Source organism: Bubalus kerabau, chromosome 2 (assembly GCF_029407905.1).
Source record: "Bubalus kerabau isolate K-KA32 ecotype Philippines breed swamp buffalo chromosome 2, PCC_UOA_SB_1v2, whole genome shotgun sequence".
Taxonomy (NCBI): Eukaryota; Metazoa; Chordata; class Mammalia; order Artiodactyla; family Bovidae; genus Bubalus; species Bubalus kerabau.
In genome coordinates, this window is record NC_073625.1 from 9,493,716 (window position 1) to 9,499,253 (window position 5,538).

Consider the following 5,538-nt stretch of genomic DNA (forward strand, 5'->3'; position numbering starts at 1 on the left):
CCTCTCCACTTCCGGCGCACAGGTGACTACCAACAGACCACCAGGTCTGCAGCTTCTCCCAACACTGCTCACTCTTGGGCCCTCGTGGTTTGTCTTCTTTCTGTGTGTTTTTTTTTTGCATGCCCATCCCCCACAAACCTAGCTACTGACTCTCTTTCCTGTCTTTTCTGTTAAAGCCCAATAGAAGGAGCATTTGACTGGATGGAGTGAATTGTTGTTGTCCTTTCTGGGCCATGCACTTTGGGCTGAACTGCTTAATGGGCAGCTGGTCAACCTGTTGACTGGCCAACCGAGCAAGCTAGAGGCAGGGCTCACCCCTGCTCCATTCAGCTCAGCCAGAGGTAATAATGACCTCACCAGGACAGTGCATTTGAGAAAGCATCTCAGGCTTGTTCTCCATATGAATGTGTTGCATTGAGCAGTTTTCTTAAAAAAGGACCATGGTTACAGCTGCCATTTTGAAGAATGGTCTGCTTAGTGCGGTGGGTTTGGGGGAAAGACAGACAGACCTGGGTTTGGATTATTGCTCTAGTTAGCAGCTGTACCTTGGGAAGTTTACTTCCGATCTTTCCAAGCTCATTTCCACACTGTAGTGATGTGTAGGTTAGGGAGAAATTATGAAAAGTAACACCCCAAATAGCTTTTAGATGGCAGCTGTATCGGTCTGTCTGATTCTGGATTTCCACGTCACGGACTTTCACATCATTTTGGCATCAGGAGCCCATTTCTTGATTCAAGCCCCATGGTTCCTACTCTGCCAACACTGGTGGTGAAAAGGAGAATAAAGTAGGTGTAGAAAAAGTGTCATTAAGAGACATTCAGAAAACATCCTTGATTGTGTTGTAAGGTCTTATCCGAGTCTGACTGGATATATTAGGCAAGATTTAAGATGTTTCCTCTTTAGGAGTTCAACAAGAATGACTTTAGTTGTTATATCGGAAATGAGAAACCAGACAAGTTTTCTTGTCTAGTCTCCTTCAATTAATTGATTTAAGAAAATCTGCAATACCTTTGTTTAAGACTATCTGAGTAAAGACTTCGGGGAACAATGCAGGCCGTGTAGAGATACATCCACACAATAAAACCAGATCCGCAGTCAGAAACCCTAAGGTCTGGTTATCAGTGTTTTGCAATTAATTGGCTTAGAGTCATGGCTGATGCCCAGGGAGCCATAATCAGCTGCAATCAGGAGAGATCTAGAGAAGAAGCAGGTCAAAACCAAGAAATTCTTCCCCAGATATGATCCTTGAGAAAGAAATATGGGTGATTAGCCTCGGCATCTTGATCACCTCCCTTGGCTAGTCTGGCACAAACCCACTCCTCCCTCTGCCTTCTTCTTCATTTCAGGATTAAATCCAGGCTACCAGACAGAGCGTCTAGCCAAATCTTTCGTGTGAAGAATTCCTGGATAAACTGCATACAGTACAGCCCAGTCTTCTGGATATCAACATGATTTCCCACAAAAGGAAGCCCTGTGAGCAGATAGCTCATGTGGATCACTGATGGATGGCTTGACTTGCATCACGCAGCAACTTTCTGCACCCCTTTTGAGACCCTGGGACCAGGGGTTTCAGGAACAGATCAAGGTGGCCCTCCAGCATGGAAGTTTTTTGACGGTGACCTAGGATTCATAGTGTCACAAGGCTCCAAGTCTCAGGAACTCATGCTCATCACTCAGGCTTGTTCACAAATATGGCATCGGAAGCACTGATATCTCTGATCACATGAGTAAGAATATACATTAATACATGTAGATTAGATGGATAGATAGATACAGAGAGAGCTATGTCACATTTTAGAAAACGTGCTTGCTTTGGTGGAGATGTGTTTTGGTAGAAAATATTTTTCCAGTAGGTGACAAAGCCTACAGGGGAGAGAATTCTTTTTCCAGAAGGCCATGATGGTGATTTTTAGTAGTAATAGTGGAGGCAGAAAAATGAGAAGCTACAAGAACCTTCTTTTCAGTTTGCTGTAGAAGAGATAAATCACAAATCGCTAGGCCCTGAGGAGGTGAACCCCAGACTGTACAGACTAAGAGACAACATGGAAAATTCTATTGAAAGCCCTCTGTTCCCACTTAGATTCCTGATGGATGGAAGGAGTTGGGAACATCTTTCTTTTACACTGATTTATTGATGCAACAAATATTCCTAGAGCAGTATTATCAAGAATTGTTGTAAGTGTTGAGAATTCAGAAGCAAGGCAGAAATTTGCCTATTGATGGAAATTTAGACAAAATATCCAGTTTTTCCCATGACAGATAGTGCTGTTCGAACATTTTGCACTTCCTCTGAGCCTATAGAGAAACTTATGTTTCTCTATGATAGATTGTTAGAAATGGAATAGCTGGGTTACAGAGTTCGTACATCTTCAGCTTGACTATATATATCCCCAAATCCATCTGTAAAGTGGTTGTTCAGATTAAATTCCTGACAGAAGATACGAGTTCCCGTTGCTCCATATTATTGCCGATTCATCACATTGTCAGACACTGTAAGTTACGCAATAGTATTTCACTGTGGTCTTTTTTATTTCCTTGACTGCTGATGTGGTTGGGCATTTTTCATACATGTATTGGTCATTTGGGTTTTCTTTTTTCAGATTCTCTCTGGAGGAATTTGTCCTACTTTGTTCACCCTTTCCTGTTTCCAGAATGGTGATTACTTTCTGTGTCATGGAATAAGTTTCCATAAATGTCTGGATGTGTTTCTGGACTGTCTGATCCCTTGTATATCTCTCTCTTCCTGTACCAACACTTCTCTGTCCTGATTAATATAGTCTAGGACTTGCCTGGTGGGCCAGTGGTTAAGAATCCACCTGCCAGTGCAAGGGACACAGGTTCGATCCCTGGTCCGGGAAGATTCCATGTGCTTTGGGGCAACTAAACCCAAGTGACTCAACTACTGATTCGGCATGCTGGAGCCCATGCTCTGCAACAAGAGGAGGCGCTGCAGTGAGGAGCCCGTGCACCACAGCTAGAGAGTGACCCCTCTGCTACTAGAGAAAACCCACGAGCAGCAATGAAGACCCACGGCAACCAAGAAGAAATAAGTATGCTTTTAAAAAGCAATATTAAGTCATCCTAAATCACTTTGGTCTATCCTTAGAATGCAAGCAGGAATTAACATTGTAAAATTTGTTAATATATTTTACATCAGCAATTGCAATGAGAAAAGCCATATGTATTGGTCTGTGAGGGTTGCCGTTATGGAATACCACAGACTGGGTGGCTTAAACAGTGGTACTTAATATTCTCACAGTTCTGAAGGCCAGAAGTCCAAGACAAGAGTGGGAGCAGCTGTGGTGTATCCTGAGAGCCCTCTCCTTTGGCTTGCAGTTGCCCCATTCTCGCTGCTTCTTCAAGATAATTGCTCAGTGCCTGTGCACCTCTGGTGTCTCTCTGTGGGTTCTAAGCTCCTCCTCTTACAAAGTTTACCAGTCAGAGTAGAGTAGGGCCCACCCGAATGGAAGCATCACTGGCCAGCCTTCCTGGCAGCTCTTGTCAGTGTCAGCCTCCTCTGCTCAGCCCCGTCCTGGATGGTGGAGCTCTTGCATGGTTTTTACATGTGAATGGAACAAAAGAAGGACTTCAGCCCCACTCGGGCTGGCCTATCTCCCCTGGAGTGCCCCTTCTCATCCTTCCCTCCCATCCACAGCCCGGTTCCAACCTCATCCCTTTCAGATGACCCTGGACCACAGCAATCTCGGCACCCTTTCCTAAATGCCTTGAAAGTTTCTTGTCTGCATTATTCCTTTACTTTCCACCATATATGTTTCCTGATGTCACGTCTTCTATTTTTTTTTTTTAAACTCAGGACTTTATTATCCCAAGTACAAAGGGCAGGTCTTCACAAAATAAGGGGGCAAGTTCTGATGGCAGGGAGGGGGCCTCTACTTGCAAGCAACGTGTGGGTTTTGTGAGACTATGGTGACCGAGTCCTTGCACAGGAGCATCTTTGAGATGCAGTGGTCCTTGTTGACTGGCTTGGACTTCTTGCCCTTGCCACTCTTGGTTATCTGGGTCCACATCTCCTTCAAATTCTCCCACATGTGTTGAACGCCCTCACCCAGCCCAGGAGTGTTCTGTTGTTACGGCGGTTGATGAGCCCTTGGGTGCTGTTTTTGACCGACGGCATGAGCACAGAGAGTGGCCCCAAGTTCAACTCCTCCTCCTCCCACTCCTGCAGCTCCTCCAGGGTCATCTGCCTCCAGGGCTTGTTGAGGAGGCTCACGGTGGTGGCCATGCCCTCTAGTCACTACCATCCGCAATGCTTTGACCTTTCGAAGAGAGAGCAAGGGAGAGCCCACGTCTTCTATTGTTAATTTAGCTGCTTGTAATGATAGGTTTTCTGTGTTCATTAGGTAGTAGGTCTTCTCAGAGTAGAGATCAGATTCTTACACGGTCCACAATAAGTGTTCATAGTAGTTATTCAATCAGTACTGCTTGAACGTATGTATGAAGGCATTCATAAATGAACCAATGGGTGAATGAAATATAAGGAGACCGTACCCACCCTAGCTTTGGGGGTGCTTCTTGGCAATGGCTTGGTACTCAAGGCTGGAAAAAGTGCCAGGACTCCTCGGAGCCCTGAGCACATGTAATTACTAGCCTGTGGATGAGGTTTCTGCCTAGCATCCATCTAGGGCTTGCTTTGCTAAGGAATTCGTCATGTCATTAACTCTGCCTCCCTCCCAGGGGTAAATGGGATCCCTGACACTGGGGTCCTCATGACCCTCAGCTTAGTAATTGAGCAGAGCTCCGTGTTTACTCAAATCCTGTCTCCGAGCAGCCAGTAGTGAGGCGCTGATTAACAGCTCTTACTGTACATGGCAGCAGCCCTCAATCATTTCCACATGCCCTGACTTCATGTTCTATTGTTTCAGCCGCTAATTTTCAAAATCCCCTAGACAAGATCTCTGCTCTGAAACATGTGTTTTGGAGCTGTTCCTTTCTGCTGTGCGCGGCTACAAAACTTACATGTGGTTTAATTCAACAGCAGGGTGGAAAGGGAGACGTGTGCATAATTTTTCTCCCTCCTCTCCTCCTCTGAGTCCCGTTTCTGCCAAAGCCTTTGGCCAGGATCCAGAAATGGCACATTCAATAATACCCAATGTGTTTGGGTAATATTTCATAATTACATCGTTGTTGGGAAAATTGTTGCCTTGAGAGTAATTCCTATGCACAAACAGAAAGTCGGAGGCCCACGTGTCCCTTCACACTGCCCCCCTGCTAGCAGGGAGAGGGAGGCGAGGAGGCAGAAGAGAAGAAAGAAGGGAGAAGAGGAAGGAGAGAGGAATATGGAATTTGTCTGTTTGGCTCTCGTAAGGGGACGCATTAGAGAAGATTTATAACATGGTGAAGGATGAATATTAACAGCTTTTAGGAATCCCGCCAATTCTATGCTTGGAACTGATTTTCTTCAGAAGGTAAATAAAAAAACCCCACATCTAGGTTTCCAGAAGATGGAGGGGTAGATGATGCTGTTGACTGGAAACCTAGGAGACGGCCCATGTTCTGCCCACACTGCATTCATGAGC

General features: G+C 45.3%; 1 pseudogene; it reads right to left on the reverse strand.

The window, feature by feature from the left end:
* Positions 1 to 3,891: 3,891 nt before the first annotated feature.
* On the reverse strand, positions 3,892 to 4,226 carry LOC129644597 (small nuclear ribonucleoprotein Sm D2-like; annotated as a pseudogene).
* Positions 4,227 to 5,538: the final 1,312 nt, after the last annotated feature.